This window comes from Notamacropus eugenii, chromosome 4 (genome assembly GCF_028372415.1).
Source record: "Notamacropus eugenii isolate mMacEug1 chromosome 4, mMacEug1.pri_v2, whole genome shotgun sequence".
In the NCBI taxonomy this organism is placed as follows: domain Eukaryota; kingdom Metazoa; phylum Chordata; class Mammalia; order Diprotodontia; family Macropodidae; genus Notamacropus; species Notamacropus eugenii.
The window spans coordinates 10,974,174-10,997,393 of record NC_092875.1 but is presented as its reverse complement, the minus strand read 5'-3'; the positions used below and the strand labels follow the sequence as shown (position 1 = coordinate 10,997,393).

At 50.2% G+C, this 23,220-nt stretch overlaps 1 protein-coding gene across 5 annotated transcripts in view; it reads right to left on the bottom strand.

The window, feature by feature from the left end:
• Positions 1–23,220, bottom strand: part of ARVCF (ARVCF delta catenin family member) — a 352,355-nt gene that overhangs the window by 154,386 nt on the left and 174,749 nt on the right. For all 5 annotated transcript variants that reach the window (XM_072599775.1, XM_072599774.1, XM_072599778.1 and 2 more), the window contains one exon: positions 3,137–3,238. The gene's annotated coding sequence lies outside the window, so the exon portion shown is untranslated. The remainder of the gene's footprint in view (positions 1–3,136; positions 3,239–23,220) is intronic.

Sequence of the window (23,220 nt, the reverse complement as noted above, 5' to 3'; positions counted from 1 at the left end):
GCTTCTTGAGGGTGAGGCCTGTCTTTGACCTCTATATTTCCAGTCCTTTGCACAGTGTGTGGTATACAGTTGTTGTGTTCATCCTTCATTGCCAAAGAAGACCATGCCATCAGAGAAATGATGACATGACTTGCACTTGACTTTGTTTTGAGTGAGGGAGGGCTGTGCAGGTCACCAGCCTCACTTTCTCCTCCAGCGCATCTGGGTCCAGTGACCAGATACTCATCAGGATGACTGGACATGACCCAAGATGCACTGGGAGACCTTGGGCCCTTTAGGCCAAGATCTTTGCAGGCATTCACTTAGGGTGAGACAATGCCCATTCGTTGAATAGGCCTGTTTAAGGAGTCACCAGGGCATGGCCCCTTTAATGAGGTCAAGGAAAACAAAGACATCAGGCTGGATAGAAGTTTCAGAGAGACAGACTTGGTCTATAAGGAAGAAAAATAGAGTGGGTTCCTTAAGAGTAATGAGTTCCCTGTCACTGGAAGTATTCAAGTAGAGGCTAGATGCCCATCTATCAGGGATGCTTGAGAAGGGAGGCCTGCCTAATTCCTATGTCAAATGCTTGCAGACACAGTGGGCTTCATCAGCTGGTGAAGCAGCTCTCCACTGCTATAAAATTTTAGCTTCATGAGCTTCTGTAGCCAAAAAAAATCTTCTGGTGGTCAGTGCCCTGGTAATGAGCCCCTCCAGTCTGAGTCAGGCTTGACTTCAAACTGCAGGCACTTATTCTGCCTCTAGGCCCGTCTTCTACAGATCTGACCACATTACCTCCCCCTCAACCTATCTCAGTAATCTCCACTAGCTCCCTATCACCTCCAAGATCAAATGGAAAACCTGATCTACGGCCCTCAGGCTCTTCCTCACCCAAGACTCCATCTCTCACCTGTGGGCATTTTCCCTGGCTATCCCCTATAGGAAGCCTCCCACTTTTTGACCAAAGCTGTACACTCTGTCAGCCAGGGTGTCTATGCCTGTGAACATGAAAATGGCAACCTCACCCACCACTGACATTTGACCACAGCGACTGGTTCACACTACCCAAACCAAGCCAAAAGACAGGGATAAGCAGGTACTTCAAGCAGGACCCCAGAGGCAGCCTACCTACCATGGTGAGTAGGACTTCAAGGCAAAAGTCAAGATTCGAATTCAAGTGCCACCTCTGACACGTATTGCATAAGGGACCCTCTGCAAGTGACAACTTCTCAGTGTCCCTAAGAAATCCCCCTCTAAGCCGCAGAACAATAGCTGACCTGAATCTGTGGGGGGAGGTTCCCTAAACTAATGAAATCATGGGAACAGATAAAAAAAGATGTAAGATACAGAGCAAAAATTAAAAAAAAAAAAAGGCCTGCCCTCAAGAAGCTTATGTTCCACTGGAGGGACACAATGTGTAAACAGATAGGCACATGAATGCTGATTTGAGGAAGAGATAGAGAGTACTCCTAACCATAAGGACAGGGGCACCACGTTCCTCGATGGGGACATTCTCATTTGGACATCTCGTATTCTTCACCTGACCTTGAGTACTAAACTGAAAGGAACCTCAGAAATCATCTACTCCAACCCCTCATTTTACAAATAGGGAAACCGAGGGCAAGTTAAATGACTTGTATAAGGTCTCATTGGCAGAGACAAGATCTGAATCCATGCTCTTTATTTCTAAATCCAAGATTCTCGCCCCTATGCCAATTTGTCTCTTTTGGTCCAAGGTCACGCAATAGAGTCAGGATTCGAACCTAGATCCTCTGGTTCCACGGAGCTTTAGGATTCTGGCCACTGAGCCAGGCTGAGGTCAGTGATTCACAGAGAAAGGAATAGGACATCAAAGGTTGCTGACCATCCCCAATCCGAGAGACTCAGCATTCACGCATTTACCCTATAATGCTGGTCTTCAGAGAAGAATTGGGTATAGATGGTGATGGTGGGTCCTATGTCCTCCTGGAATGTCTCCCTCCCACCTCCCCTTTACAGAATCCCTAGCTCCCTTCCAAACAGGTGCCCAGATGAGTGCCCTCAATGACTCACACCTGCCCTCTTGAAATGCTTCCGTATACATACATTCCACCCATGTACTAGGGTCTATGTTGTATTCCCTCAATGGAAGGAAGGCCCTGTTTCATTATGTCTTCAAATCCCCAAGGTCTCTAACACTTTAATCAGAAGAGGAAGTGAATAAATATTTCTTGGAATGAACTGCATCCATTCAAAGTATTTGGCTATGGAAGGCCCTATAGGATTCAGGAGTGGGGAACTTCTGGTCTTCAGGCCACATGTGGCCTTCTGGTCCTTATGTGAGGACTTCTGACTGAATCCAAACTTTACAGAACCCCCTTAAGTGCAGCCTTTTGACCAAATCCAATTAAGGCTGCACTTAAGGACCTAGAAGGCCACTTGTGACCTGAAGGCTGCAGGTCCCCTACCCTTGCCCTAGTTAGAAGAGAGTCTCCCCAGGAAGGGTTTACCAGACCATGGCACCCCCCCCTCCAAGACAATATTATGGCAAGTTTCCCACAAGATGCTCTAAGCAACACTTCTTTCTACCAGTATTTCCCCCAAGTCATCTATCTCAGGATGACTTTGAACCCCCAGCTTTCAAATACGGAAATTAAATTTTCTGAAAACACTTTAAAACAGGATTTGTCTACATCCCCCCCACCAAGATACGGTGAGAATCTAGAGCCCAGGACCTGTGTTAGGTAAGGATCCCCTCACCCATTTACTGCATCCAGGATCTGACCCTCAAATGTGCGGCTGTTTGGGTGTTTCCCACCGACACCCCCACTGCCACCCTGAGTAGCTGAGGGAGGCTGGCTCCAGGACCCGGTGGGCTTTCTCAGGCCAGAGGAAGCAGTTCGCCCCCCATCTGCGGCCCCCTCTCCTCCTTCCCTGGGTCAGAGACGGTTTGTTTACTCCCAGGGTCAGAACAGTAAGGACCCCAGGCGAGCGGGGTCCTGCAGCTCCTGGTAGTACAGACTAATGAATTCCAGGGGAGCTGTTGTCTGGAGCCCAGGGCAGCTGAGGAGGAGAGAGAAGGACTGTGGTGTCCAGGGCCCAGAGCCACAGGAAGGGAGGGGCCGAGCTGGACCAGGCCCAGGCCCATGCTGGGTAATTAACCACAGGCACACAATACCTTTCCCAATTTACTTTCCCCTCCAAGGGGATGTTGCAGAATCGATGGCTTCCCTCCTCTGGCCTTCAGTCCACGGAACTTTTGGCTGCTCAATAGGAGGCTCTGTCAAAGAAGAGGGAGAGGGAAAAACCACATTCAGTCAGGAAAAGGGAAGCAGACATGTTTACTTAAGGGAAGAAATTTGTAGGAGAGAAGAAACCACAGGCTCAGAAAGCAGCCTTGTCTTATCCATCCGGGGATCAGTCCTGAAGCCCAGAAAAGTAAATAATTTTGGTATTTGCAGACAGACAAAGGCCTGGATGGTCAGGGCTGGGAGGGGCCTCAGAACAGGTGATGGCAGAGAAGAGAGGGGCCTGAGAACAGGGGGTGTCAGTACTGGGAGAGGACTGAGAACAGGGGATGTCAGTGCTAGGAGGGGATTGAGAACAGGGGATGTCAGTACTGGGAGGGGCCTCAGAACAGGAGCTGTCAGGGCTGGGAGGGGCCTGAGAACAGGGGATGTCAGTACTGGGAGAGGACTGAGAACAGGGGATGTCAGGGCTGGGAGGGGATTGAGAACAGGGGATGTCAGTACTGGGAGGGGCCTCAGAACAGGAGCTGTCAGGGCTGGGAGGGGCCTGAGAACAGGGGATGTCAGTACTGGGAGAGGACTGAGAACAGGGGATGTCAGGGCTGGGAGGGGCCTCAGAACAGGAGTTGTCAGGGCTGGGAGGGGCCTCAGAACAGGAGTTGTCAGGGCTGGGAGGGGACTGAGAAAAGGGGGGTGGCAGGGCTGGGAGGGGCCTGAGAACAGGGGATGTCAGGGCTAGGAGGGGCCTCAGAACAGGGGTTGTCAGGGCTGGGAGGGGCCTGAGGACAGGGGGTGTCAGGGCCGGGGGAGGGGCCTCTAAAATCATCGAGCCCAGCACCTCTCAGACTTTTTGGTTTCAGAACCCTTTATATTCTTAAAAATTATTGGTGATCCCAAAAAACTTTTCTTTATATGAGTTATCTATTAATATTTACTGTATTAATATTAATATTAATCTATTAATATTTACTGTATTAGCAAATAAAACTGAAAAAAATTTAAGATCTTTATTTTCTTCACTCCTTTTAGAACAACCAGGACCCACTGTATATTCACATATATAACAAATTTTATGAAAAATAACATTTTCCAACACAACAATTATTGAGAAGAGAGGCATTGTTGATGTCTGATTAAGAGAAGGCTCCTGGGTTCTCCTATCTGCTTACCATCCTTGGTCCAGCTCTCCAATCTGCCATGAACACTAGCCTAGCCCTTGCAGTGAGCCCCAGAGGATAGGGGCTCCCCACTCTTTGCCCAGATACAGCCATGGAGATTTCAGGCAAGGCAAAGTGGAGGAAGCTACTGTTTGTGTTTGTCTGGCTGGTGAAGGAACCTTTAGACCTTTGCATCCCATGCACAGAACTCAAGGCTTTGGACACACTGGGGGCTGATTTAAGTCAACAAGCAATAATTAAATACCTACTGTGTGCCAGGAACTGTGCTAAGCTCTTGGGATAGAAAGAAAGGTAAAGCCAGGGTTCTCTCCCTCCTAATGGGGCAGAAAGCATGGGGAGCAGGATGAAATTTGATAAGCTGATAAGGAAGTAGAACCTAGACCATGAGCCCAACATCTGGCTACTGTCAGTCAATCAACAAGCATTTAGTCAGTGCCTACGGTTTGCCTGATAATGAAGACAACAGCCTGTGAATTCCCTTCCAGCTTGGAAGCTAGGAGCCTCCCAGTTTGGCTCCAAGGATCGACTCACGCCCAAGACTGAGAAGGGCTCCAGGAGATGGTTCCGTCCAACCCCCTTACTTTCCGAGTGCGTTCCCTCCCCAGTCCACCTCTCCAACTGTCCTCCTTCCTATCTGAGCTCAAGTAGCCCCTTCTCCATTCAGCCTTTGGACCCCCTCCCCCCCAATCTCCCTAATCACCTGGTACTTACCAAATTTACATACATTTATTTGCATTCTCTTTCTGCTTCAACAGCTCCTTACGTGTATATATCTCTCTTAACTGTTCTTCCCTTAGGAGGTAATGAGTAGGGATTGTTTCATTCATTTTCTTTGTATTCATAGAGCCTAGGACAAGACCTAACACCTAGTAGGTGCTTAATATGATGGAGTGATTTAGGTAAGTTACTCCTCTCCATGCCTCAGTTCCTTCCTCTGTAAAATGTACATAAAAAACATCTTCTTCCCAGGGCTGGTATGAGGAAGGCATTTGAGGATAGGAACTGGTTCTGTGATTTTATCGCTATAGGGAATTCCCAGGTAAGCAAACTCCATCCACTAACTCAAGTAAGCACCTTCCTTCTCTGCAACTTATAGTCTTGGAGAGCTGCCCAGTGGCACACTGGGGTTACAGGACTGGCTTCCAAGCCTTAGAAAAATGGGAGCTGGTCCTGATGTTATCTCAAGAAAGGATTTGCCACAAATAGGATAAATGGGAGCCTCGATCCCCACCTACTGTGTGCCAGGATCTGTGTACTATTTTTAGGAGATAAATGAGTCAGCCTTGAACGTGAAAGAACTTCAGAAATGTTACCACTGTAAGGATCTGGAGAACTGCATCTAAGATGTCATTAATGTGGGAAGTCCCAGAGTGTAAACTACTTTCACCGGTGCCAACTGGTACTTCATCCATAAACTTGGGCTTAGGGACTTGTCTGGGGGTACTAAGAGGCAGGATAATTTTCCCATTGTTACCCAGTTAGAAATGTCAGAGAGATACAACTTCCTGATTCCAAGTCAGCTTTCTAACCATTATACTTCACCACCTCTCATGAGGAATTACATCATCCATCCATCCATCTACGCATTCAATCACCTGTCTACCAAATCACCTCCCCATCTATCCACCCACTTCTCTACCTATTCTTTCATCCATCTCTCCATCCATTTGCCCAGTCATCCATCCCCCCTAATCAATCATCCATCTCATCATCCATCCACCCATGTCATCCCCACCCACCCAATCACCCATGCATCCAAGCATAGAACTTAAAGAGTTAGGGAAGATGGTGGATGACCCAGTGAAGAACTGTGGGATTCAGACCAAAGGAAGGAATCACTGAGCCACACAAAAGGAAGAGCTGTGAGGGTGTGGCCACACAGCTCAATCCCTTCACTGTACACATGGGGAAACTGAGGGAGGAAGCAAGGAGGGGCAATCTAGCTCAATTCACTACAACAAGCATTTGTTAATTGCTTCCCTTGTGCCCAGGCTCCATGTCGGTGCCAGGGTTAAAAAAAATGAAAACATGTCAGTCCTTATCGAGCTTGTGTTCTGCTGGAGGGACACATATCTAGGGGAATGAGCAGAGGCTGCTCATAGATCTCTCACGTGCTAGGCTCTTCCCCCTCCACCACACACATGAGCCTACATGTCTTCCCAAAAGGGACAGATAAAGTGGTGTGGGACGCATGCCAAGGCCAAAGGAGAGCTTCCTGGCCATCGCTACAAATGGCTTCTCTCTCCCTCCCCAGCAGAGACCTTGGGAATGAAGACAGGTCTGTTCATCAATGGATACCAGGGATGAGTAGTTAGTATCAGGAAACGTTCGCCGATATTACACTAGAGGGGAAGTGAAGACATCCGGATGCATATGCGCTGTCAACCACAACCTGGCTTTTAAAGCATCAGCCAACCCAATGAGCCTAAAAATCTCACCCAAGTTATTCTAAAAGGGTCATTATCCATCTATAAAACTACTAGACAGACTTTCCACCCCCTGCCCCAGGGCTTATCTATCCCAGGTATTTACACCCTTCCTGTCCACACACACTCATTTCTACAAGAAGTCTGCACAGCACTTTATGATCAGCATTTCACTTGATCCTCACAAGAATAACCCTGGGAGTTGGGCAGAAAGTGGCTTACCCAGGGTCACACAGCTAGTGAGCATCTGAGGCCAGATTTGAACATGTCTCCCATACTACGTCACTTAGCTGCCTAGGGTCTTCCCACCTCACTAGCTAAGTGTATTCATTCTACTCCCAAGTGTGTTCACCTCCATGCAGATATGGGCTGTTTGTTTGAGTCACAAGAGAAATGTTTCTCCTCCCTACACACACATACACACACACACACATACACACACACACAAACGCACACACACAATTATTCTCTCATCTATCTGCCAGCATATTCACAACCCTAACATTCTCTGTAGCAGAGTGCATATCACAGGATCACAGAATTTACAGTTATAAAATTACTTCAGAAACGATCTAGCCCAGTTTTTGCTTTCTCAATTTAAATTTTTATCAGTCTCCTTTGTTTTGACATGGATTCCATTTCCCAACCCAGTTCTATATTCCTGTATCCTCCCTTTCCCAGAGTCATTCTTTATAACAACAGGAGAAAAGAGGAAAAAAAATATCAATCAGCATTTGTTTAAATCACCCACTGTGTGCCAGGCTCTGTGCTGGGTGGTGGGGACGCTGGCATTCTAACATTCTACTCATGTTCCACAGCTCATGGAGCTATCCCTCCCTTCCATGCCAGCCCTCTCCTTTTAAGGGTGAAGAAAGTGAGGCTCCCAGAAGGTGAAACACATTTATTACATCATCTCACAGGTATGAAGCTGAGAAGGCAACTCGTCTGGTCCCTTTATTTTTCAGATGAGCAAACAGCAGCCCAGAGAGGGGTAAGTGACCTGTCCAAGGTCACCCAACCAGGAACTCTGCATTCCAGCCTAGCGTCCTTTTCCTGCCACCTCAAGGCCTCCAAGATCCAGAAGGTCACCTTGCTACAAGCCCAGAGTCTGGAACGAGCTGACCTCCACACACAGAGGCCTCACTGCCTTGTCTTAGATCACAGCAAAAATCAAAGTGATCTCTGCTGTCCACCGAGGCTGCCAACGGCTTTTATTTAGCCAGGAGATTGGACTGAAAAATGTCTGCCAGAGAGACGGGGAGAAACGTAATTTAACTTTTATAACTTGACATAAAGGTTCCCCAGCCTCAATTAAATTGAAAGAGAGACTTGGTCAACTTTTGTACAAATCCAGAGGAATTTTTCAGTATTACAGGCCAACAGCGAATTTCATTTACTTCCCTTGATGAATGACTCATTGGCTGGCCAGTTCATTACAAATCTCAAGATGGGAATATGAAATTCTCCCCTGCTCAGAGCCCCTCTCCTGCTTGCCCAAGGTGGAGGGCATCCTTCTGATGGCACTGCCCAAGCCAGGATTTTATAGTATGAACCATGAACAGAGTGTGTGGTTGAGGGTCACTCAAGGAAAGGGGTATGGTGGGTGGGATCTGGTTGTGACTTGTTACATACTAAGAACTGTGTAAGAAAATTACTGGGAGGGAGGGACAGCCCGAGTGCTCTCAGGCATCTCAGTGTCATGAGACCCAGAGGAAGGCTATCAGCATGGTGGATGGACTTCACATGTAAGGCATACTGGCAGACAGACTCATGGATTTAAAGCTAGGAGGGATCAAGTGCAGGGCCTTCATTTTTGTAGATGAAGAAAGGACTTTCCAAAGGTCAAAAAGCTATTGAGTGTCTGAGGAAGGATTGCCACCCAGGTCTTCCTGATTCCATGGCCAGTCCACGCAGTGCTGAGTTTGGACCTTACTCTGTTAACCAATGGGAGTCACTGAAGCAAGTGCCCATTCTGAAAAAGGTCCAGAGGGTCTGGGAGGATGGCAAATTCCATATTCATGGGATCACTGGTCTAGAGTTGGAAGGGGCCTCAGAGGCCATGAAGAGCAGTCTTTCATTTTACAGATGGGGAAACTGAGGCCCAGGCAACTTAAATGACTTGCCCAGAGGTCATACAGCTAGTGTCAAAGGTGGAACTTGAACCCATAGCCTCTGACCTGAGCTCATTTTCTTCCTCAGAGACTTACTTCTTAGCCCCTAATCCTGAGCCTTCTTGACAATCATCTGGCAGCCCCAATGGATGCTTTCCTCCCTGATTCTCCTGCCTTGGAATCAGAACCACGATCAAACCCGCTGTGCCACTGTTCCTGGTTGGACTGTGTCAGTCTACTCCTCTATGGTCCCCTTCCCCATCCCCTAACTCTATGGAACAAGGTCCATTTTCCCCAGTCACCACTCCTCTGTATGTACTGTTTTCTCCACTAGAGTAGACAGCTATCAGGTGCAGTGGATAGAGAACTGGACCTGGAGTTAGGAAGGTCAGAGTTCAAATCTAGCCTCAGACACTTACTAACTGAGTGACCCTGGGCAAGTCACTCAACTTAAGATCCCCTTCAGCTCTAGAACAAAGATCATATGACAAGAGTTTCAGAGAAACTGAGTGATTTGCCCAAGGACTCACAGTTGGGTCTGAGTATTGGAGCTGGACCTCAGCTACCACTTTACCTAGGCAATGCCATCCAATGAATGAGCTACCCTTGCCAACTTCCCCAAGGCCACACTGACCTTTTCTGTGAAACTGAACGAGGGTAGGAGGTGGCCTTTGATTGGAGGGGCACTGAGAAAGCAGCCTCCCCCAGGGCTCCCCGTCCTCACAGTCCTCGCCCTGGCTGCCGGCCAAAGCGTGGCTGAGGTGGAAGCCTAGGGTGCCAGTGGCCAGGGCAGACCTCAGACAGTGAGATCTGTGAGATCGCCTGCCTGGCACAAGGTTAATTACCTGTTCCAGACTGCTGGGCACAGTTTGGCAATTAACTGTGACCCTGAGGCTGAAGAGGCAGGAAAGTGGTGACTCTGATCACTCCACAGACACACCTTCTCAGATTTATTCTCCCAGAGAGTCCTGAGAAAGCTACCCTAGCCCTGAGATGGACAAGGTCATGGAGCCCAGAGCATGGAACAGTAAACGTGGGAAGAAACATAGAAAAGAGAATGTGAGGGTTGGGAGAGACCTTAGAACAGGGGATGTCAGGGCTGGGAGGGGCTTTAGAACAACTTTGAGCCCAGGGTCTCTGTGTCCAAGACCTGGGCCCTTTCCCTTCTCTAGTCTCATGCAGCCCCTTCCCAGGGCCAGGTCCTCAAGGAGACGTCTGCCCTGCCCTCCCAAGTCTGAGAGTTCTATGGACCATGAACGCAGAGGCCCATAGTCCCAGGCAAGAGACAGGGGCCAGGGAGGCGAGACTAGGAGGACTCTTACTTCAGAGTTAACAAATTTGGCTTCAAGTCCTGGTCGTCCCTTAACTTACTCGCTAAATGACCTTGGCAGATTTACTTCCCAGTTCTGAGTCTGTTTTCCCATCTGTAAAATGGACAATGAACCGAGACTGGAATGAAAGAGCAGAGAAGCAGGCAGGTTCCATGCTTGGGGGGAAACTCTACAGTCCTTTTAGGAGCGTTGGTTTCTGGAAACCAAAGCCCATTTTAGAAAAGAGCCAATCAGCATTTATGAAGCACCTACTATGAGCCAGAGAAGTGCACAAAGTAAGCACTGGGGATCCAAAGAAAGACAAAGAAGAAGCTGACATCTGATGGGGGAGACGTCGACGTGCCACCAAGACCAACTGGGGATAAACAGGAGATGACAAACAGAGCGATGGCCCTGGGATTAAGGGAGGCTTCCTGCACAAGGTGGGACTTCAGAGAGCGGGTCCGGCTTGGGGGATGGCCAGAGCAAGGATTTCCTCTCTTTTCGCTTGTATTCTTACCTCTCCAGTGCTCACTATGTGCCTGGCACAGAGTAGGGACCTAATACATTCTTGCTGACTGACTGACTTGTTTTTACAATAACCCTGGAGAGGAGGTACCACTCCCATTTTACAGATGAAGAGACTAAGGCTAATCGATGGGAAATCACTCATCTAGAGCTGTACAACTTATTAGGTGTCTGAGTCAGCATTCGAACTTAGGTCTTCCTAACTTGAAGTCTGACGCTATCTACTTCAGTGGATAGACTTTCAGCTCTGTGAGGGGGGGGGGATATCTTTTTGCCTTTCTTTGCATCCCTGGGATTTAGCACAGTGTCTGGCACATAGAAGGGGCTTAAATATTGACTGTCTGATTCACTCTCTCCTTTTCTCAGAGATTTGTCCCTTATATATCAGAGATTTTTATTTTTTTAAAGAAGGGGGGAAAAAGAGGAAAACGAGAAAACGCTAAATAAACCAGATGAACACCCAGGCCCATACCCATATTTTTCCTGGGGTGTTGCTTGGTTGTGAAACACAGAATACCCCAACGGCCTGCCTGACAATGGAGAGTGGGTGTGCCAGGTAGTGACCTATTACAGTCAGGGAGTTAGTCAGGCTAAGGGGTTAGTGGGTGTCCTCAGAGAAAGGTGTGACCTCCAAAAAACACAGGGGTCACATAGGGAGGATGAAGGCTCCAGTGCTGGGGCTCTTCTTCATGTCAAGAGAAACTGAGGCTGGCCCCAGCACTTGGACAGGGAAGACATAGGAGCTAGGCATGGGAAGCCAGGGATGAGGAGGCCCAGATGGACCGCCCCACAGTCCCAAGCACTAACATCCCTGTAAAGTAAAGGTGTGAGAAGGGGATGAATATCTCACACTGAGGCCCAGAGAAGAAAGCGGGATTTTATCTGCCAATCAGAAGAGACTGAGTCAGGAACCTAGGGACTCTGGGCCAGCCGTCAGGGAGACACAGCTCCCCCAGAGTGAGCCAAGCTTCTCTCCCCATGACTCCCCATGAACAGACGTCGAGGGCTGTCAAGTTTGGAAAAACCCAGCTGGGCGCAGCAGCGATGGCGGCTCAGTCTCCTTGGGCGGTCACTGCCTAGCTCATAAACCCTCCTGTATTTCCCCTCCCCCTGCTTTGGTAAGCCTGTGAGAAGCCATGCACTGATCCCCCAGGGGCTCTGGAGATCCTAAAAGGGTGGGAGGGCAGCGAAGAGGGTGAGCTGGCTTTTGGGGGGGGGTCACGGTGCCATCTCTGAACAAATACAACACAAATACATGCAAATCCCTCCAAACTCCGACCCCCACCTGCTCCCAGGCTGAATTCCCATCTGGGCCAAGGCCAGGTGCCAGCAGGTGGGAGACTGGGAGGTGAGCCAGTGTGCCATGCCTCAGGCCAGGCCCCATTCTCAGGCCCCTCTGCTGGGAACTCCCTGCTAGGGATGAGGATCTGAGCTCACCTGGGGCAGCAAAGCTCTGCGTCCTTGGAGTGAATCTGCAAGATGTCATCCCTGCTCAGCTCACCCCCACCCCAGACACCCCCTTTGTCTAGGGTGGCCACCAGGGGACACAGGCATGATATTGGAGGCCCTGACCTACAGGGCAAGGAACCAGTGAGAGGCAGCCAAGGAAGAGGAAGCAGGGGTTATAAATAATTCAGGAATTACAATGTTTTTATTTAAAAAAAAAAAAGAATTGAGGCATGAAGGAGAGGAAGCAGAGGCCGTTTCTTCTAGGAATTTGGCTAAGAACGGGAGGTGCGATGGAGGATGACAACTGGGGGCAGTGGGGGTGATGTCCAGGTGCATTTGTGGGCAGTGGGAAAGCCAAGAGCTGGGGAGGATAGAGGATTTGAGAAGGGGCTGATGGGAGGTACAGTTATATTTGACAAGAGGAGAAGAGATAGAAAAAGCGCCCATGAGGGGCATTGGCCTCATCAGGGAGTATGGACAAGTCTCTGCCACAGACCAGGGGAAGGGAGAGTGGAGGATGATGTCGGAGCCAGCTGTGTGTGATCCAAAGAGATGGGACCCAGAGCTAACAGCCTGACCTTCCTTAGTAAAATGACAGGCAAGGTCTCCAGCAGTGGGGAGAAAGGGGAAGGGAAAGGTGTGACAGGTGAGAGGAGAGAAGAGACTCTGAGACAGTTTCTATGGGAGTGTCCCAGGGGGTCACCTAAAGAAAAATAAAGGGATTGCCTTGTGGTGGTGAGGGCCCAAATGCCAACCACTCCCCACTGCATCCAGGATGAAATGTAATCTTCTCTCTTGAGCCTTGAAAGGATCTTTGGCCCCCAACCAGATCCTTCTACCTCTTTACACCTTCCTCTCCAGCCTACTTCCTTTTCATGTCATGCCTTCTCCAGCCTCCATGCCTTTGCCCCCTCAGGGCTCTAGGCAAGTCTCTGAGTCTGTCAGATACAGGGAAGGCTGCTTCGGCATTGATGGAATCCCCATCATGTCTGCCCTTTGCCAATACTTCTATGTGCATCTGCTGTCTCCCCCAACAAAATATAAGTTCTCTGAGGGCAAAGATTATTTCTGGTCTGTCTTTCTCCCGCCAACACCCAGCCCAGGGCAGGCATTTCACAGGAAGGAATGAACACATGAAACAGCCTGAACAGGGAGCTGGGCTGTGGTGTCCCTGAGCAGTGGGCCTCCTGTTTCTGCCATAAAGGCATTAAAGAAAGTTGGGAGGAAGAGAGAGACAGTTCAGTCTGCTTCACTGTCTTCAGGCAGGCTCTGAGTCCCCACCTGAGCCTGTTGGAGGAGAGATCCTGGCCCTCTACATGCCCAAGGGGAAGAGGCACCAGACTGGGGGCTCTGAGCCACCTGCAACCTTGTCTGTCAGGAATAGTTCTGGCTGAAGGGACCCGTTGCCTTTCCCCCTCTTCCAAGGCCACCTCCCAGCAGCCTCTGCTCCAGGCTGGCTCCCATCTGCTGCCTGTCCATGTATAGTCCCCATCCAGTCAGGATCTCAGAGCCTGGTCCTATCCAGGAGGATCAAGGCTACAATCTGCTCTGTGGATGTGCTCTCCAAGGAGGAATCCTGCTCGTCTTCCAGAGAAGAAAAGGGGATTCCAGCCAAGCACCACATTCAAATCTCATTTAATATTTACTAAGCAGCCCCAAGGGGCAAGGGAAAAAAACCACTCTGAGGGGCCTAATACCTGGGGCCAAGTCTGTGACCCATATGGGCTGTGATCATGGACCAATCCCTTGATCTCTCAGTCTGACTGGAAATTACAGAGAAGGTGCCCGCCTGCACTGGCAAAGGGAGCTCATAGGAGCATAGATTTAGAGCTAAAGGCAACTTAGAAGTCACTGAGTTCGACCTCCCTCATTTTACAGATGAGGAAACTGAGGCACAGAGAAATTTATGTGATGCCCCCAAAGTCACACAACTAGTGTCAGTGGAAGTACTTGACCCTAGCTAATTCCTGACCACCACTCTACCTTTCAGGGATGCTCAGCTACTGGGAGTACTGGATAGTGTCTGAGCTCTCCCCAGCTTGGGGAGTCTGGTACCTTATACTAATGAGGCACAGGCAGGAATGTGCCCTAATCTATTAACAGACAAGGAAGAGCAAAAAGTCAGGAGGAAGTAGGAGGAAGAAACAGCACATTTAACTCTAACCTTTCACCTGACTAGCTGTTGGTCTGGGAGGGGTCCCAGGATTGCCGTGGGCAGGGGTGGGGAGTGTGGATTTAGCTGAGCCTTGAAAGGACAGGACAGAAGTCCAGAAAGAGGAGTCTAGTCCAGGTGCCAGGAATGACCTGAGTGAAGGCACAGACAGGCCAGGGCAGGCCAGGAGCATCACAAGGGAGAAAATGAAGATTTATGTTTTAATTTGCTAAAATATTAAGCTGAGTGCTCAGATCGGTATGACAGGAACAAAAAAACCCCTCAGCCCACAACAGATTTATTGTTTTAAATTAACCTTTGCGGGCAGTTCCAGGGAGCCTTCCCCTCCAGTTTCATAAACAGAAAATGCCAGAGGGCTTCTGGAGGATTTACACAGAATGTCAGTGCTAGGAGGGACCCAGGAGACCAACTGGGCCAGGCCTAGCAGCCCTTTTCGGGGGAAAGCAGAGGCTCTGACAGGGGGAGGTCCATATTCAAGGTCATGCAGGGAACTAGTGAACTGTGAGCCAGCAGGGCTGAGAAGGACACAGGTCCAGAGTGTTAACTGAATTCATGATGCTCCCAGAGGCCAGGCCAAGCCAGCTTCTGAGTGTAGGGTGTGGGGTGTGGGGTGTGTGTATTGTGAGTGGGGTGTGGGTGGTGTATGTGTGTGGAGGGGTGTGTGTGTGTGTGTGTGTGTGTGTGTGTTGTGTCTGGGGTGTGTATGTGAGTGTGTGTGTGTGTGTGTGTGTGTGTGTGTGTGTGTGTGTAACCTTTAGCAAGGGTTTAATACACACTCACTGACTGGCTGACCAGACAGGGTAAGAAGTCTGGCCACAGAACAGGACAAAGGGGATTGGCCACTAGGTACAGTCCTCCTTAACACCAGGCCCAAATGTTGGAGCCCACCCAACACCCCTCAAGAGCCCACAAGCACAGGGACAGAGGGTGAGAAGGCCCCCAGACTCATGCACAGAATGCCCTGAAGAAGGGTCATAAAAGCAGCTAGAACTGGGAGGGGGCTGAGAAGAGGGGATGGCAGGGCTGGGAGGGGCCTCAGAGATCATCTGGTTTAGTTTCCCTCATTTTAGGGTACAGGAGGGTGGGGGTGAAACTAAAGGCTAGGTTCTATGAGATGCCCCATGGCCTCCCCCTCTTCTGCCATGATCTTTTCCCTGTTCACCTGCTGGCCCCAAATGGCCCTGAACCCAGCTGTCTCTCCATACTGTCTCTGACCCCCAAATCCCCAAATTAGATGAGGAAGGCAGGGCAGCAGTGGTCCAGTGTGATCTCGCTCCCAACACCCCGCTGTCTACATGAGGTAACACTCCTCAGTGTCCCCAGTCAGATGCCATTCTTCCCTTCCCACCAGGACAAGGAGGGGCCCTCCAGGGAACAAGGCTCCACATGCTCTGACATACCCTCAGAGCCTGTCTTACTCCTGGAAGGGTCACGCCACAGGTGGCCCCTGAAGACCGAGGAGACTCAGAACACAGCAGGCCAAGAGTCATCCTTTATGAGATCTAGAGTCAGAAAGGGCCTAAGGAATCAGGAAGCTGGTCCCCTGGCTCTACAGCCAAGGAATCTTCAGCCCCGAAAGATGAAGCGTCTTGCCCAGGGTCACACAGAGCTAGTCTGAGGCAGGATTTAGCCCAAGCTAAAGCAATACACCAGCCTCAGTCGCTCCAGCAGCAGGATTACTGTTGGCCCTCCCATGACCAGCTTCCAAGATTGAGACTTAAAGAAAGATGGATGCTGTGAAATCATAATGACTACGCGTGGCCCCAAGGAACAGATACAGGAAGAGATGGGGGGCCACAGGTTTGGAATACTGCATACAACAGCTGACTTTGGGCCCAAGTCAGGTGGACTTTTTTTCTCTCCTCTCTCTTAAGAAATCCTTTCTGATGACAGATGGTTCTTTGGTAAGGACTCATGAGAGGCACGTGGGGGGAAATGGAGGGGCTGTAGAATAAGTGATGTAAATAAAAAGACATGATTACTTTTTAAGAGGATAGAAAATGAAGGCGCAGGAGAGACATCCAGGGGCCAAAGATGAGGGAGCAGGGAGGAGAGAAGACCCCCTCCTCCAGGAACAGGCCAAAAGAACCAGGGAGGCCTGGGCTGAAGACAGTTTGGGGGCCAGGATCTCTGGGTGCTCAAACGTCTGACAGTCTGTCCTACAGAAGCCTGATCACTAAGAATCTGCTTGACACCGGGTAGTCAAAAGAGGGACAATGGGTGGAAGCTACTGGGACTTGGACTTTGACTCCATGTAAGGAACAACTTGGCAGAGCTGTCCAACAGTGGACCTCAGTTTCCCAATCTGTAAAAGGGGAAGGGAAGAGGGTGAATGAGTGAATGGAAAAGTACTATTTACTACTATAAATAAATTATTTTTAACTGTACTAAGGACTGGACACAAACTTAAAAGCAAAGACAGTTCTTACCCTCCCTTCTATAAGGGGCTGACAGCTCACATAGGGGAGGAACAGGTCAGTCTGGAAAGTTCCAGTGTCAGTGGATGAAGCCCAGAAGGTAAAATGATACCCCCTGTTTTGGGCCCGAGAGTCTGAGCCTTACTGTGAAATAAAGAAAGCTTCCTGGGGACTTAAACGTTGCCACGATCTGAAGGGCTGCCCTGGGCAGAGGCATTGGCCCCATCTGCTTGTCCGCCGAGGCCAGAACCAGGAGCACCAAGCTGACCACACAGACGCAGGCCAGCTTTGCTAAGAAGCAGCCAGCGATGGCCACAGAGGAACGGGAGACTTGGTAGGCATGGACGGGTTTGCTCAGGGGCCCAAAGAAGAAAAGAAAGCTCTTTTTCCAGCTGAGGATGCTGGGAGTGGGGACAGCTGAGGTCCCAGTTGAATCCTATGCTTGCTGATGTCCCTTCAGACTCTACGGACGTGTCCAGTTCCTTGCATGGGGCTGGGTCCTTGGGACACTTCCTTTCAGAGAGGAAAGATCCCCAGATACAATCAGTGGGCCCAATCAAGAGAGAGCCTCCGCATTTCCTGGCTTTCCTGCCCTTAGAACAGTCACTGGTCTGGACGCCAGGCCTCTTTCCTGGATAGCACTGAAGTCAGTGCTATTTATACACGGGCTGAGGAGGAGCTGGGGCCACCCAATGCCAGAGCCCCAGAGCTACTCAGGTGAATGACCTCCCTGACCCCGGGAAGCCCTGTCTGCAAACTCCCATGCCTTTGCTACTTCAGGGTCCTGCACCTAGCATGCCTTCCTTCCCTGGTTTCTGCTGAACCCAGTCCAACTCAAATGCTGCCTCCTCCAGGTAGCCTCTCCCAACTGTCCCCACCTCCTTTCTGCCCTCAGACTTCACATGGCACATTCTCTGCCCACTGCTGATAGAACAGTGGGCATTCAGGAGGAAGGCAGCTGCAGTGGTGAAGAGCACAGGACTTGAAATCAGGGCTCGAATCCTGCCTGAGACATTTCCTACCTGTGTGAACCTGCTTGCTTAAATACTATGTACCTCAGTTTCCCCATCTGTAAAATGAGGATAACAATGCATCTATTTCCCAGAAGGTCCAATGACATAATATATGAAAAAATAATTTTTTGCAAACTTTAGAATGCTGTAGAAAATCCTAGGTATCATCACCATCATCGCTATTTTTAGAGCTGGAAGGGAGGCTGGATGCCAGTTAGCCTAAGCTTCTAATTTAGGGATGGGGAAACTGAAGTCCAGGAAGATCCCAGATAGGACATGGAGCTGAAAGGGACCCGCAGAGACTATCTGGTCTAAACCTTTCATTTTACAGATAGAGAAACTGAGGTTCACACAGGTTATGTGATCTACCCAGAATCATAGCTGGTGCAAGTCAAGAGAGATGAGAGGGAGGAAGAAGAGAGAGACAGAGAGACACATACAGAGACACGGAGAGGAGACAGAAAGAGAAGAGAGAGGAGAGAGACAGAGATGCAGAGAGATAGACAGACAGAAAGAGACAGAGACAGAGAGAGAGGCAAAGACAGACACACACACACACAGACAGAGAAAGATGGGCAGAGAGAGAGAAAGAGACACAGAGATACAGAGAGGAACTGGAAACAGACAGAGACCGTGTTGGTGTGTGCATGCTTAAGAGACAGAACACACACACACGCACGCACGCACGCACACACGCACACACACACACACCGTTCCCAGGCTTCTTCCTCCCACTTGATCCCAGTAGCTCCTGAAAAACCACAGCTGTTCAAACATAGTCACAGAGAAACAGCTGGATTTGATCATGGCTACTGGGCAGGCAGGAGGCAGTCCTGGAAGGCAGGAGCCCTGAGTTCCAATCTCCCTTCTGGAACTGATTGATTTTCTGGCCTTGGGCAGATTGTTTCCCCTCTGGGACCCTCGGTCTCCTCCTCTGTGACAAGGATATAATGATGCTAGGGTTTCCCTGATCCTGGGGCTTTGGGGAAGCAGAATCCCAGCAGGGACCCCTGCTATCTGGACCACAAGGGAGGCTGGCCCTGGGACAGCTGTCAGAAACACTGGCACCACAGAATGGGATAGGCACAGAGCGGTGAGGGACCTCAGAGGCCAGCTCCTAATCACAGCTGGCTGGCATCTCTAGAGTCCTTTAAGGTTTGCCAAGGGCCTCCTCTGATGGGTCACCCAACAGCCAACCAAGAATCCTGTCTGTGACCCAGCCAAGAAGTGGGCCCCCAGCCTCTGGTAAAGATCTCCAGTGATGGGGAGCTCATCGTCTCCCAAGGCAGCCCCCTCCACTTTGGGAGAGCTCTCATGCTTAGACATCCAGCCCAACATCAACTTTCCCTTCAACTTTCTCCCATGGCTCCCGGTTCTGCCTCTGGGACCATAAAGAATACGGGGAAACCTTCAAATTCTTGAAGGAAGCTAGGTGGTACTGTGAATGGACAGCAAATCCAGCCTGGAGTCAGAAAGACTCATCTTCCTGAGTTCCAATCTGGCCTCAGATACTTATTAACTGTGTGACCTTGTGTCACTGTTGGCCTCAGTTTCCTCATTTGTAAAATGAGCTGGAGAAGGAAATGGAAAAACCGATTCAGTATCTTTGCCAAGAAAACCCCAAATGGGGTCACAGAGTCAGACACAGCTGAAAATGACCAATCTAGATGTCTGTATTTACACAGAAGTTAACTTCCTTCAGAAGTTAAGTTCCTTGAGGGCAGGACAGGGTCTCATTTTGTCTTTGTACTTCCAGCACAGTGCCTGGCACACAGTAAGCCAAGTACTTCTCACTGGTTCAGGACGTGGCACTTTCTGGGTTACAAAGAACCTCTTAAACAGAAAGTCCATCCAAAGCTCTAACTAGGGTGGGGCCAATGAGGTTTTTGTACTAGGGTGCCAAAAATCAGAGGCTCTTGAAATCACTTGCAGTCATTCCAGTGGGGCCACAACTAAGCTTAACACTTAGTTCTCAAGAACAATTCCTCAGAATAAGAAGGTCTCAAATGAAGCACCATTCTCTTTCTTCCATAGCTGGTGACTGACGTGGATGAACCCCTCCCCAGCCAAGCCAGATGTCCTCCATGCCTCGCCATGTGCCATCTTTCTACAGGAGACTCTGGTGTGTTGCATTCTCAATTTCCCCTCCAAGGGGCAGAGTTTCATGGTCTTTCCCCTTTGCCACCTTTCCACCACCAAATGATTTGCCTGAACATATGATTTCAGAACATATTTTGTGTAACTTGCCATAGGTACAAAAATCATAAAGGATGGCTCTGATCTCAGGCCATGAAAGCAATTTGCTTGGGGCCTCCAAGAACACAGGGTCAGTTGATGTCAAGGCTCCTGTCAGACCACTGGTGACTCCCTCCCCCTGGCCCCCCACCATCCAGGGAGAAGTGACAGGTCTGTTGCTGAGGTTCTAGCGGCTGCTCTTGGGACTCAGGCAGTAGGGATGGAGCAGTAAGGTCAGCCAGGGTAGTAGAATGAAGGCATGTCCTCCCCTCCCTGGTCCATCATCACTTTTCTAGAGTTTTCTGACTGGACCACTCCTGGAATCCCAACTGACTTTGGCTTATACTGGTCAACATTTACTCCACAGCCAGGCCTCCTGGCTGTAAGTGCCCTGAGGGTTAAAGGCACCCAATGGATCTTCATAGTCCTAACACCTAGCATCCTGTCTTACACACAGTAGGTCCTTAATTGATGTTGGTTGAAACCAAATTGATTCAGCTGGCATTTCTGAGGCACCTACTGTGAGCTGAGCAGGGGCTTGAGATAAAGACAAAAACCAAATAATGCATGTCTTCCAAGAGTCTGCAAATGAATGAATCACAAAAGGCCCAGATTGGGAGGCAGTATAGCTTCTTATTCATTATGTGACCTTAGCCAAGACCCTTCCCTCCATTAAGGCTTAGCCCAATGCCTGGCACACAGAAGGAGCTTCATAAGGCCTTGTTGACTGAGTCACTGACTTGGTTTCCTCCTCTATAAAATGAGTGTGTTGGACCAGATGAGATCGAAGTTTCCTTCCAGTTCTAATGTCTATGAAACCCATTTTGAAGATGAGACAACTGAGGCCAACAGGGTTTGGGGACTTGTCCAGAGGTTTTCAAACTCAAGTCTTCCACTTCTTTCTAGACAAACCAAGTTGGGATTGGAAGGCAGATGCCAGAGGTCAGGGACAGCCCAGGAGAGAGGCCCCAGAGTGCCAGGGCTGGCAGCTGGCTTTCCGTCAGAATTTCACCATGCTCCTGCTTGAGGCTCCAAAGAGAAGCCACCTGTTGCTCCTCTGCCCACTCTCTGAACCACTTCCCCACTCTGCTGGCCTGCAGCCTGGGCTTCCTGTACAGAACAATCAACATTAATTACCCAGGATTCCATATCCACATGACACCCCATGGGGCAGGTCAGCTTCCCCTCAGCAGACTGGCACAAGCCAATCAATGCCCCAGCCCTGGGAATGGAGCACTGAGAGGCAGTCAGGGAGCTGGGAGCCCTGAGGCTGAATCTTAGCTCTGCAATAAGGCAACTGTCATGTCACCCTGAGGAAGTCACTGTCCATGTGCAGAATGGCAAGGTCAGAGACATAATCTTCAAGGCCCCTCCCAGCCCTGACATCCCCTGTTCTCAGGCCCCTCCCAGGTCTGGCATCCCTTGTTTTAATCCTCAGCTGCATTCCCATGAGTCTCACCACTGTATACCCAGCCCCAGCCTCTCCTGAGCCCAGTCCCACAAAACCAGCTATCTATTGGGCATTTCAAAACCTAGATGTCCCACAGGAGCATGGCACTGAATCAGAGGGACCTGGATTCAGGTGCTACCTTGGGTCCTCTGGGCTGGAGGTCAGCCCCAGTGGCCTCTTAGGCCCCTCCCAGCTCTATCTATAATTCCACTGATCTCAAACTCCTCAGCTTTACCCATCTGCCTCTCCTTCCTTGTTTCTCTCCAAAACACCAGCATCTTCCTCGTCACACACAGCCTGGGGGCTGTTCTCCTCTCCTCCCCCACTTCATGCCCCTTAATCACTTGTTCAGTCATTTTGGTCATGTCTGACCCTCTGTGGTCCCATTTGGGAGTTTTCTTGGCAAACAGCCTGGAGTGGTTTGCCATTTCCATCTCCAGCTCATTTTACAGGTGAGGAAACTGAGGCAGGCAGGGTGAAATGATGTGCCCAGGGCCACCCAGCTATTAAGTGTCTGAGGCCGGATTTGAACTCAAATTTCCCTGCCTCCAGGACCTGTGCTCTGTCCACTGCACCATCTTTTCTGGGGCCCAGCTAATTGGGCCATCCTGCACTTCTGCACACAGTATGCTTACTCCCCATGTTGTGGGCCTTCACTAGGCAGTCCCTCACGCCTGGAGTGCATACCCTCCATACATCTGACTCTCAGAATCTCAATTTTCCCTCCAAACTAGGATGGAGTCTCCTTCTCTCCCAGCCTTTCCTGCCCTGCCCCCCACAATTAACTAGGAAGTCTTGTGCCTATGTAGCTGTTTCTTCCTGGAGACCAGCTGGGCTCATTTTTGTCTTTCCAACTCCACAGCACATAGTAGGCTCTTCCATGTATCTAGACCCATGAAGGTCCCTCAGAGCTCTGCTTTTACAAGACTGACATTGCACAGGCAATGGAGGGCAGATGAATTGAACTGAATCGACTTGAGTTGACCGTACTAGGGACCCTCCCTAGCGCTTAGTAGGTTTTCAGGTGGGCCTCAGACCCAGCCTTCCTGACTGAGTACAGCCAGTATCCATCCTGCAGCCTCCAAATGAGTGATATAACCAGTCCCAGTCCTAAGGAAGGACAGCTGGTGGGACCAGGGCCAGGGAAGGCAGAGTGTCTGGGGATGGGCGGTCACTGAGCTTGCCTGGATGGAGTTGGAGGGCCCCCTCCAGCCGTGGAGCCCTGTCTCTGTGAGGGGCCCAGAGTAAAGCAAGGAACCGTGCCAACCAAGCTCCTGCCCTCCCCAGGGCCCTTAGCGGTGGGGTGGATGTGGGGGTTGGGCCATTTTCAAGCTCTTTCTGGACATTAAGTTCCAAGTCTGACAGCAGGAGCCCGGGAAGCTCTGGGCCCAAATCCCCCAGAGCGTAGCTAATGCCCACAGAGTCCCTTTGATCCCAGGCTTGGTTTCCTGAGCCCAGGAGAAGTATGTGGGGAGCCAGCCAACAGGGCCTCCTCCCAGCCTTGTGTGCCCAGTGTAATCTCCTGGGCAAGAAGGGGGACATTCCTGCACCCAGGGCCCCTGCTGCTGCCCTCAAGGACCTGACTCTGGGGTAGTGGTGTGTGGGGGGTGGCAATTGAAAGCAGGCCAGGTGGGGGGCAGCCCTGCCCCTCTCTGCCCCTCCCCTGCCATGGGCCACCTGGCCCACTCAGCCTAAGAAAGCTGGCTCTGCCCTGTGGGGGAGCT